We start from the raw sequence: 12,260 nt of genomic DNA, 5'->3' as shown, positions 1-12,260 counted from the left end.
GAGGTAACTGTGAAAGAATGTGAGAGGAATTCAAAGGTAGATTTAGATTTGTGTATGAGAAAGGAGTTAACTGAGGTAAGTCACTCTCTGAACTTGGAATGACCCAGGATAATATTGAAGGCAAGGGAAGGGGGAAGTTGCTTGCTGCTATCAGCTTGAGAATTTGTTTAGAAAAAGTGAAGAAATCAAGGGAAGGGAAAGGAAAGCAGAAACAACCAACATTTGGTAAGTTTATATATTTCAAATCTTGTTTTCAAAGGTTGTAAAGAATGCATACAAAGGTGCATACACTCCAGTAAAATAAAATATATTCTTATTGAAGATCTAATAGGTTTCATTAGCGATTCAAGAATCGGGCAGCATTCCATCTGGCAACTAGGAGGGGCTGGGAGGGTGTATACAAAATGGGGGGGGGGGGTTATAGGAAGAAAGGTGGGACAAGGGAGCTACTAACAAAAGAAAAGAAAGGATTATTTTGGGGGCCTCAGATATCTTCTTTTTTGGGTGGGCAAGAGAACAAGGAAGGATTTTTATCACACAAATTGCCTCTTCTTTCTAAGGGGGTGAGGGGTTGAAGAGGGCCCACTTGGCAGATTACATCGTTGGTGTTGACCAGAAAATTCCAGACTGGTTGATTAAGATTGTTTTGGGGAGCTATTGAAACTGCAATTAGATCAGGTATTAAATCTAGGTATGGTATCATGTGTTTTTCTCTTTAACAATTTAAATAAATAATAAAAGTGAGAAAAACAATGCATATGCATGAGATTTGCAAAAAATATCTCAGTCAAGTCGGAAAGCCTTTAGCCAATAGTTTAATGTGGAAACATGAAAAGCATCTCATTGATTTCTGAAGAAGCTGCCTACAAATTGCATGGAAATCCACATTAATAGATGCCATTTATGTAAAAACTATAGGTATCTATGCTTGTATGTATTTTTAAAGTATGGAAATGATCTGGAAGTATACATGCCAAACAGATGTGGGTACCTCTGGGGAGAGAGAGTTGCGGTGAGAATTGGGATATAAAAAAGGTTTTATTTATTTATTTATTTATTTATTTATTTATTTGCCTTATATATTTCTGATACTTTTACAATTAGCTTACGTTCATGTATGACTTTTGTAATTAAAAAAATAATAAAGCCTCTACAAAGAAACCAATAATATTTACCTTAGATGTTGACAGATATGTTATTATATATGTACCTAGTCATTCACTGAGATCAAATAACGTTCAGAGTACTTCTCAGTGTTCAGAAAAGCCAGGCAAGGCAGACCCTACTTTATTATCCCCACTTGAAAAATAAAGAAGCAGAGGCAGGGAGCAGGTAGGTGACCAGCCCTGGCCATGAGCTAGTGAACAGTAGAGTTTGCAAATGAAGCGAAACCTTCCCATTCTTCCCCCTGCATGCTCTGTTCCTTTTTGTCCTTGGTTCAGTGTGGCTTGAAGTCTTAGTATTTTAAAGATGAAAAAGGGAAAAATCTTTTGACTGCTGCATCTGATTGCTCATAAAAATGCTTCATTGTAAACTGTCCTATAACTTCTGAATTATGCTACATAAATGGTTTGAGGGTTTTTCATTATTGAAGAAGAGGAAAATTTACTGCTTTCATTTAAAGCCCCAGCACTCTCTAAAGAAAAGTTGCAGTAGCTGAATATCTTTATTACACTCTTGCCCTCAGAGCTAATATCTTTATTACACTCTTGCCCTCAGAGTCTTGAAAAACTCCATTGGGATCAGACAATAGTGTTTAGGGTAAGGCATTTCTTGATTGAGAGACGTAAGGTGATAAAGCATACATAGCAGCCTTACTGATAATCTGAGCAAATCGTATTTCAACATATTTGCCTCCTTAATAGTCTTGGACAGCTCCATGTGCCTTCAAGATAGGCACTTGCCTCAATGTCTGCATTACACGTAGCTACTGGTGCCTTAGTCAGGCAAGACACTCAGTATAGATAGCCTTTCTTCTTCCCTGTTGCAGGTTGTCTGCAAATGTAGCTCCAACAATCCCTCCCATTTCTGTACGCACATGCCACCATTTCCATCAAGAGGTAGAATCTATTTTCCCTCCCTTTGAGCTGAGCTGACCTTGTGACTTGCTTTGATCAATAGAATGAGATGGAAACAACAACTTGCCAGGCTTAGGTCTCAAAAGCTGGCAGTTCTACTTTTAGGCCACTATTTAGAAACTCAGAATAAAACATTGGATGATATAAGCCCCCACCAAAAGAGGCCCTGGAGCTTGAGGCCATCTTGGATGGAGCTCCCCACTGAGAGCCTCGTGAGTGATCCCAGCCTACATCACGTGGAGCAGAAGGACCACCCAGCTAAGCCCAATCATCCACAGGACAATTAGAAATAATACATTATTGTTCTTTTAAACTACTAAGTCTTGAGTGCATTTGTTACACAACAACAGATAACTAAAACTTGAAACATCCCCTTTTTTCACTCCCCTGCCTCCCAGCTCACCAACTCAGTATATCCCTGACCATCTCTTATGCTTGTTTTCTGTTATCATTTCTGTTTGTGGAAAAGGGGATGTTCTTTCAACCATTCTTCTTTGTTCAACACATACTTCTCAAGTCCTTAATCTGAGCTTTTGGTTACATGGGGATGACTAGAACACAGTCCCTGCTTTATATGACTTTGAGATTCGTAGAGAAGACTTGTGCAAAAAACGAAAACTTTTCATTCATAACTGCCTGAGACCCCACAATTCTACTATGATTGACTCTAAAGTCCATTCCCAGTGGCTCTGGGGCTCACACAGGTAGGCAGCAGAGAAAGTTGCCAAATAAGCTATGTTTGTTCATTCAAAATGATATACTTTATCTCTATCAGATATGGGGGTATCTTGTCATTAATAATCTAATATATGAAAATGAAATCTTATAAAACAGATAAAAGGACAATTATTCAGTTCATCAAACTGGACCTTTCATTTACCAATAAACTCCTTTTAAATTACCGGTTGCCTAATTAATTAGACACTGGGTTGTATAAGGGAAGCATTTTGAACTGGAAAACAGGAAACCTGAATGAAAATATGAACTCTATTCTTAGGGAATTGTCATTTAGACAAGTCACTTAACTTTTCTACCTCTTTATTTAAAAATACTAGGAAGCTTGACTCAGTAATCTCTAGGGTACTTTCCAGTTCTGATAGTCTGTGATTACATGTGAGTTTAAAGAAACAAGTATGAGAGAGTCAGAAAGTATTGCCATAAAAGTGTTCAGCTCTGTGGCCAAACTGAAGCTAAATTGTAATGCAAAGCATCCCTGGAATGAAACTGAATCCAGGCGAAAGCAGGACTATATCTTTTGAGGCCATTCTCTATGATCTGCTCTGAGAAGAGGCAGACAAAAAAAATGAGGATTTGAAGAGTGGGCCTGAGATTGGGAGAGGCAGGGGTGTGGCTCCAAGGGGCAGGAACCTGGGAGGAGCAGAACTGGCTGCCATTAAGCATGTCACCATGATGGATCATTAAAGGAAATGTGACCATTTTAGTCCCCAAGCTAGTGAGACCTGAACATAATGGTTACACCAAGCTAAGCAGTCTGAACTTTCTCCACAGATAGTGGAAATCAATGAAGTTTTTTTGGGTACAGGAGAGTGACTCTCAAGCCAGGTTGTTTGCCCCACCCCAGGCCTTTTGAATGAGGCCAGCAGCATCCCCAAGCCCCATGCAGAACATGTGGAAGCCAGCTGGCTGACAATGCCTGTTCCAGGTGGTGGTACACTCTCTGTTCCTCATCCTGGCCTATAGGCCTTCGAAATCCAGGCCCCAAACTCCAGCCTTCATTGTCTGTCTTGTTTTTCTTTATCTTGCAGATTGACCTGGATCACTTTCTTTGGTCCCTGCTTCTTTCTAGACTTTCACTCTTGCACAAGACTTGATGACAGTATCCCAGTAGCTGTGGGTGAGACGGTTTCTCTATTAGACTCAGATCCCCAGTACCCTCACAAGTAATGCTGTTTCACAGCAGAGAATGACTAAGATATACAACTTGTGTGGGAGTAAAATAAGCCAGGTCAGGAGAGGCCAACAGAGATCACTGTTTTTGTGTTTGTTATGTTTTGTTTTGAAGGAGGCTATGAATTTGGCTCAGAAATATGGGGAAGGAGGCTGAAGATGGGTCTGAGGTAGACCAGTCCATAAAAGCAAGGATATGCTGGTCATTAAGAGCCATAGTTTTGAGATCTAAGATGGAAGTGAATATGCAAACAGAGGTGGTCCTGGTCATCAGTAGACGTTGAGCAGTCAGTTGGAAGTTACCAGGTATTAGGGACCCTGGGGCTTAGAGACAGAAAATCCTAGCACTAAGGAAGGAAGGAGGATAAAACAAAAGCATAGCCATAAAGGAAGTACCTTTTAAACATATATAGCTTTTACATCTTTCAAAACTCTTTCACATGTATTATTTCCTTTGTCTTGACCAAAAAAAAACCTTTGGGATAAATAAGGAAGCTGTTATTCTTATTTGACAGATGAAGATGAAGCCAGATTATTGAAGGCTCTGAAAGACCAGAAGACGTGCTGAGACTTTTATGTAAGCGGCTATAGGAGATTATTGTGAGAGGTTAAGCCTGGCTATGGTGAACGTTCAGAAGAGTTACCTTATATGCCTTACGCACTGCATCTTCCAAACACATTACTCCTGTGTTAAAATGGCTTTCTATATTTGGAGCATTTTCTATCTGTTGTTGAACTTGTTAATTAGCCAAATGTCCAACTGCAATATCCTTATCAGAAGCACTCAGGAAAAATGTCAGAAGGCTTCAGAGGTTATTAAAAGTTGGAATGTATGAGAAAAAAACTTCCAGAAACTCATCTGACTCCTGCAACTGACTTCAAAAATCATTTCTGAGTAAGAAAGCAGGAGTCAAGTCAGTGTAACTTATGTGGTTTTTAGCATTTACTTGTTCTCTTGACTTTTCTATTTTTCCCTATTTTGTCTCTATTACCAATGTAGAAGAAAATTTGAAATATTGTGATTAATTAAATGAATATCTACTAGCTAACTTCCATGTTGATGTGTATTTTTAGATAAAATCATATATACAGATAAGTTGGAGCCATTTTTTTACCATTCTGGCTTCCATTCACCACAGAGCTTATAGACTTTATAAGGGCCATTAGCTAGAGGCCATCACAGATCCCACTGACACCATTGTCACATGAAGTTAAAATCACAACTAATATTAATTACCTCTGATGGGAGCTGCCCAAGGTCAAACTCAAATCCTGCCCTGCCTTAAATCCTAAATCCCATGGGGAATTCTTAAAGTCAGCTGACCCTACCAAGCCTGAAATCTATGTTATCCTGGGTCACTGCAATATTGAGATTTATAAAATATTAGGTCTTCATTGAGTTCCTGGCTCACTGCTCCTGAAACCCTTGGAATTTCCCAAGTGTTGGCAATGATAAAGGTATCTTTTATTATGTGAATGAAGTAACTTGGAAGCACCTAAGAATGGGGGCTTGTTGCCAGGAGATAGGACCCTGTGATTAGAGGGTTGGAACTTTCAGTCTCACCCCTCAATCTCAGGGGAGGGGGATGGGACTAAAGGTTGAATTAATGGCCAATGGCCAATGATTTAATCAATCATGCCTAAGTAATGAAACCTCCATAAAAACCCATGAAGACGAGGTTTGGAGAGCTTCCCAGTTGGTGAAAACATAGAGATTCTGGGAGAGGGCAATGCCTGAAGAGGGCATGGAAGCTCTACACCCCTTCCCACATACCTTGCCCTATGCATCTCTTCCATCTGGCTCTTCCTGAGTTATACTCTTTTATAATAAACCAGTGATCTAGTTAGAAAGATGTTAGTTCTGGGAGCCAGTCTAGCAAGTTAATTAAACCTGAAGAGGTGGTTGTGGGAATCTCTGATTTATAGCCAGTTGGTCAGAGGTACAGGTAACAACCTGGACTTTCAATTGGCATTCTGAGTTTGTGGGGGTCATTGGGACCTCCAATCTGTGGCCTGTCAGTCAGAAGCATAGTAACCTGGGCTTGCATCTGGGATCTTAAGTGTGTGCTGAAGTGGGGTAGGGCAGTCTTCTAATATTGAACTCTTAACCTGTGGAATCTGATGCTATGTCTGGGTAGATAGTGTCAGAATTGAGTTGAATTCATGGATACCCTATTGGTCTCTGAGAATTGTTTGTTAGTGTGTGTGTGGCGGGGGGGACCCCACCCCAATGTTGGAATTGGATCCAGGAATTCAATTTAGTCACAAAAAAGGGGAAAAAAGCCACCAACGTTCCCCTGAGCCTCCTACACATCATCTCATAAAACATTAAGGTTCTTGTCTTTATCCAAACACTCTTCCCCTACTCCTGCCCCATAGCTATCACCTGTGCCCTCTGGAACTTTGTTTCCATGATAACTCAACCATCCTTTGTCTTCAATCGATTCATTAGATGCTTTCTAAACTTCCTGACCTTAACAGAAACCAGGCTCTCCCAAGGACGTGGCTTCCCAAGTACCACTGTGCAGTTGAAGGAGTTCCTATATCTACTTGAACATCCCAATGGGTACCTCAAACTCAGCAAGGACAAAATTGAACCTCTCATCATCACTATACCATTCATTCTCTTCCCCCTGCCTCCATGACATAATGACGCAGAAGTTACTCAGTCACCTAAGTCAGGAATCTAAGGGTCAGCCTAGACTCATTTTTCTTTTTCATCCTCCACATTCTATCACTCACCAAGCCCTGCCCATTTGTTCTATTAAATAGTTCTCTCAGCCATTTCTTCTCCTGTGTTTCTATTTTTAAAGTCTAGTTCAAGGCCCTAGTCATCTGCCTAGATGGTCACTTTTCTTGCTTTTAATGTACCCAGGAAGTCCATCCTCAACCTGGGTGTCAAAGGGACCTCTCTAACACAGAGTTGACCATGTTATTCCTCTGCCTATACTGGTGCAGTGACTCACCCAAGCCTGGCTGAGCTCCCTTTCAGGGAAAAACAGGCCCTCTTTCATCTGTTCCTATCTACCTCTCCATTCTTATCGTCCCGAAGCTGCTGCCTCCCACTTTATGCTTTAAACACCTCGTCCTTCACTGCACTCATGCTAAAACACTCCTGTGCTTTTCTTCATTCAGCTCCCTTTGCCTGAAATGCCCTTTCTAACTTTACTCCACCCTTTGTCTGGTTGTCTCTTACACTTTAAGCTTTGATTGGTGTCAACTTATTCAGGAACCATCTCTTGAGCGATGAGGCCATGCTCCATAATCCTCCATGTGCTCTCCCAGTATCCTCTACTTGGTTTGTATTAGCTATGAGTATATGTGCATCTTGTCCTGATCTATTTTCCTGGAGGTCAGAGATTACATTTTTTGCTTTTTTTTTTACAACTCCATTATGAGTATAGCAAAGTGACAGAAACATATTAGGTGCTTAATAAATATTTGATGCACCAGAATAATTTCCACTGAAAATGGATTTGCCAAGTCCTAGTGGCCTTCAGGCATGTAGGCATTCATTTACTCATTCAACAATAGAACATGTACTAAATATTTATATCCTATTTATCTAGCGTTCTTGCTCAAATTCAATTTCACTCAGAAGCACTCTCTTCTGAACTACAGAATCTGGCTTGTGCAAAATAACTGATATAGGTGATTTGGGAAGAGGCAAAGCTAGGATAGCCCACATCCCTGTGAATTTACAATCTGATATGATTATACACATCTGCAATATTTGGCAATACAGAGTTTCAAAAAACCTTTCAGCAAATGTAAATTAATAAAACACAAACTGGATACCTAAATTCCAGAGAACTCAGAGAGAAAAAAGAAAAGGTCAGAACTGGGTGAATTTAATGAGAATCAGTTACAGAAGTTAAGGTTTGTCTTTAAGGTAGAGACTCAGTGAACATGAATGGCTTAAGAGTCAGGAAAATAGTATTTTTGATTAAAGAAATGACATGAGGAAAAGCAAGAAGATAAAAGCTCTATTGAGAAAACAGTAAGCTCATTTCCTTGACTGAACTACAGAATCTAAGCTAGGATATGAGAACAGCTGGTCAGCATGAAGGTCTTGCACAAAACAAACCTACGAAGTTAAAATTAGTCTTTAGGGTTAACTGTGTTAGACAATCTCCAAATCAATTCCTTCTTCCATTCTTTCCCTGGGATGGGGATACATTCTTGCTGTTCTTCCCATCTTGAAGTAGAATCTATTTACCTATCCCTTGAAATCTGGGATAGCCTATTACTTGCTTTGACTGATAGAATTTGACAGAAGTGATGCTGAGATACTTCCAGCCCTTGGGTGTGTGCAGGAGACCTGGAAGCTTCTGCTTTTTCTCTTGGAACCCAACAACCATGACATAACAAAGATTGGACTTCACCACTGAATAAAAAGAGGCCATGTGAGAGATCTGGAAGATAAGACACTATCTTGGACAGATGGTCCAGCCTCAAGATGGATGGAATCACTAAGTGACTTAAGCTATAACAGATGGATTAGAAGAACCACCAGCAAACCTAGGCAACCCCCAGAAACATGGGTTAAATTGCCTTTGTGTTAAGCCACTAACTTTGGGAGTGCTGTTGTTATGCCATAATAAATAACTAAAACATCATCCTACTCCTTTCACCTCCTTATATCCACCCAACTTCAAACATCGCATGCCCTCCTGCTGAATAATAATAATAATAATAATAGTAGTAGTAAAATCTAACCTTGAACACCTACTACTATGTCTGACATTAGACCAAGAGTTTTACAGAAATGATCTCATCCTCATAATAATCCTAAGGGATGATGTGGTGGGTTGAATAGTGGTCTCCCAAAAGAGAGGCCCCTGGAAAATGTGAATATCACCCTTTTTGGAAAAAAAGGTCTTTACAGATGTAATTATTGAAGGGTCTCAAGATGAGATCAACCTGGATTATTTGGGTAGGCCCTAAATCCAATTACAAGTGTCCTTATTACAGACAGAAAGAAGACCATGTGAAGACCAAGGCAGAGACTAGAGTGAACAGTCAAAAGTCAAGGAGTGCTTTTCGTCACCAGAAGTTGGAAGAGACAAGGATTAGAATCTCTTCTAGAACCTATGGAAGAAGAATAGCCTTGCTGACACCTTGATTTCAGACTTCTGATCTCCAGAACTGTGAAAGAATACATTTCTGTTGTTTTAAGCCAAATTTGTGGTAATTTGTTACAGTAGCTCTAGAAAATTAAAACAGACGGCTTCTATTTTAAACCCATTTTACAGATGAAGAGACTAAGTTACTTAATGAGAAGATTAAATAACTTGACCAAAGGCACACAGTCACAAGCAGAGGGGTCAGGCTTGAATGTAAGCCATCTGTAGGCCTTCATCATACCTGTTATCTTGGACCAGTCCTACCTCTTTGCACTCTGTATCTATCTTTCTAGCATCTTACCAGTCAAAAATACCCAGCTTGCAGCAAAGTGTCAAGAAAGGGTTTAATAATTCATTCACACTATGTTATTAATTCTTAATACCAGTTTAGTATTTTAACTCTCTTGGGACATCATATAATTCTGTTTTATTAGGAGAAAGAACAGAATGCACTGGAACATAGTGCAAATCATGAAGCTTTAAGTATTAATTACAGGCAGATGGAGGAGATATTTCACAACCAAGAAATTTGCCTTTGTTTCTCCTAACTTACCATGTAGTATTAGGTCAGGTATGAGAGAAATTTAGAACCCACTAAACTATAAATTCTTAAAGGGCAGGATTCAAGTATAATATACAGGTGTTTCCGCTATACTGTAATATATACATAGCTGAATAAGGTCTACCAAAATTATGCACAAAAATGTAAAAGGGATTATGGGACTAGCTAGGAATCTTGGGACCCAAGGAATAACACAATGGTGAGTTCCCTGGGTTTTCTTTTTACCCCATATATCCCAGACCTGAAGCTGAAGAAGCAAGCAATCTCAGAAATGCCAGTGACTACAGATGAAAAAAAAGACCCAAACAAAACCTGCTCTTTTTGCCAATGGACCAGAAAAGGGAAAGCCTAGAAAGACAGAAGTTAAAAATAAAATACCATTCATAATTATTCAAAAAAGTGATGTACTTTGGTATAAATATAGCAAACCATGTATAGCATTTGTATGCTGAAGACTACAAAATGCTGATGAAAGAAATCAAGGAAGATTTAAATAAATGGAGAAACACACCATGTTCATGGATTGGGAGATTCAACATAATACAGATATCAATTATCCCCAGTTGATATGCATGTTCAACACAATGTCTCTCAAAATCCCAGCAATTATTTTGTAGATATAGACAAGATTATTCTAAAGTATATATGGGAAGGCAAAACAATATTGAAAAAAGAGTAAAATGGGAGGTATCAGTCTACCTGATTTCAAGCTATTTAATCATAGCGATCGTAATCAAGACTGTGTGGTATTGTAAAGGAACAGACACATAGGTCAATGGAACACAGTAGAGAACCCAGAAATGGACTCACACAAATATATCCAATTGATTTTTGATGAAGACAATCAATGGAGGAAGGATAACCTTCTCAACAAATGATGCTGGAGCAATCAAATACCCATAGGCAAGAAGAAGAAGGAGAAGGAGGAAAGAAACTTGACATAAACCTCACACCTGATACAAAATCAACTCAATATGGACAACGGACTTAAATGTCAAATGTAAAACTATGTAAGTTTTATTTAAAAAAAAAATAACAGAAAATCTTTGGGAACTAGGGCTAAGGAAAGCGTTCTTAGACATGATTACAAAAGCACAATCCATAAAAGAAAAAATTGATTAATTGGACTTCATCAAAATTAAAAATGTTCACTCTACAAAAGACTATTGAGAGGATGAAAAGAGCTACAGAGTAGGGCTGAGTGGGGAATCAAGTGGTTCTCTTGATAGTAATGAAAAAAACTATGCAAGGTGAATTTTAGAAAAGAACTATATGAGTTTATTTAATAAATTAAATACAATGTATAAACACATTCAAATAGCATTGTCCTGCAGACGAATAGAGAAGTAGGATTAGAGAAAGGGTGTGAGATAAAAACCACTTGAACAGTGGTGTGAGTGGGTACTAGAGGTGAGGACAAGGTCCCCAAAGTAATGAGTCATCATCTCAGATATGGGATCTGCGGGGCGGGATTAGGGTCCTGCCCTTTTACCCAACAAGAAAAGAAGATTTTGATGGAGTTGAACGCAGGTGTGAAGACAAAGTACTCCATTTTCAAAGGCTAGAGAAATGGATGGAGCAAAATCCAAGCAGAAATTTAAATCAATGTTTTAAATGGAACACAATTAAGGTCAAATTCCCAGTCTTTCCCCTCACCAAGTCTCCTGCCTCATTATGTGATATGGTTGGAAGCATAGCCAAAGCCTTCTTCTAATTTTTCAGTGACATTATCTCAGGCGCTGTTTCCTCTAACCCAAAACTGTAAACTCTTACTTCTTCAGCTATCCCATCTCAAAAATAAATCCTCTGAGACCACCACAGCTACTGAAAACTCCTCATCACAATATAACACCCACTACAGCAAATCCTTCCACAGGTTCTATAGATAATTAATTTCATAGAATATTCAACTTTTGTTGGAATATTCTGCCAACAGCCCCAACTTGCCTAGTAATGAAATAAAGAACTGTGTTTCTCTTGCCAACTCTGTCACCACAAGATCATTTCAATAGAAGTTTAATTAATAGGAAGAAACACACAATAAATAATATCTGTAAATGGCTAATAGAAATGGCAATTTCTAGTCCTGCCAAAATCCTACATCTTTACACATGCATTTTTTCCACCTCACCATAGTGACTGATGAGGTAGAAAAATTTCCGGACTTGTCTTCCCCACTGGCTGCTGTTAGGGGTCCTCTGATGGATCCCTCCTGGCTCCCACCTTTTCCATTCATCATCAACCCTCCTAGAATACATACATGCATAGCATTTCTGAGAAAGCTTCAGCCACATACACTCAATTACCTAGGATCTTGAGAAATCTGCTCTTCCAACATCTTCATGGAAGAGCAGATGAGAAAACCCTCTATTCTTTGATTGTGTAATCCCATTGGGCAATTCCCCCATTAAAGGTCACTGCAGTTCTCATCTGTTCTTGAAGCAGTAGATCTAGCACAATGGCGTGCCTCTGCCAGTTCCTCCTTGGGCCTCTGGCTACTCGCTGCTAGTTCTCCACTTACATCTTCCTAGAACTCTGCTGCTGGCACAGTGACCTCAGCAGAAGGTAACATTTTCTTCTATTGTC

The sequence above is a fragment of the Rhinolophus sinicus genome, linkage group LG05, assembly GCF_036562045.2.
Source record: "Rhinolophus sinicus isolate RSC01 linkage group LG05, ASM3656204v1, whole genome shotgun sequence".
Lineage (NCBI taxonomy): Eukaryota > Metazoa > Chordata > Mammalia > Chiroptera > Rhinolophidae > Rhinolophus > Rhinolophus sinicus.
This window is presented reverse-complemented; position numbering follows the sequence as displayed.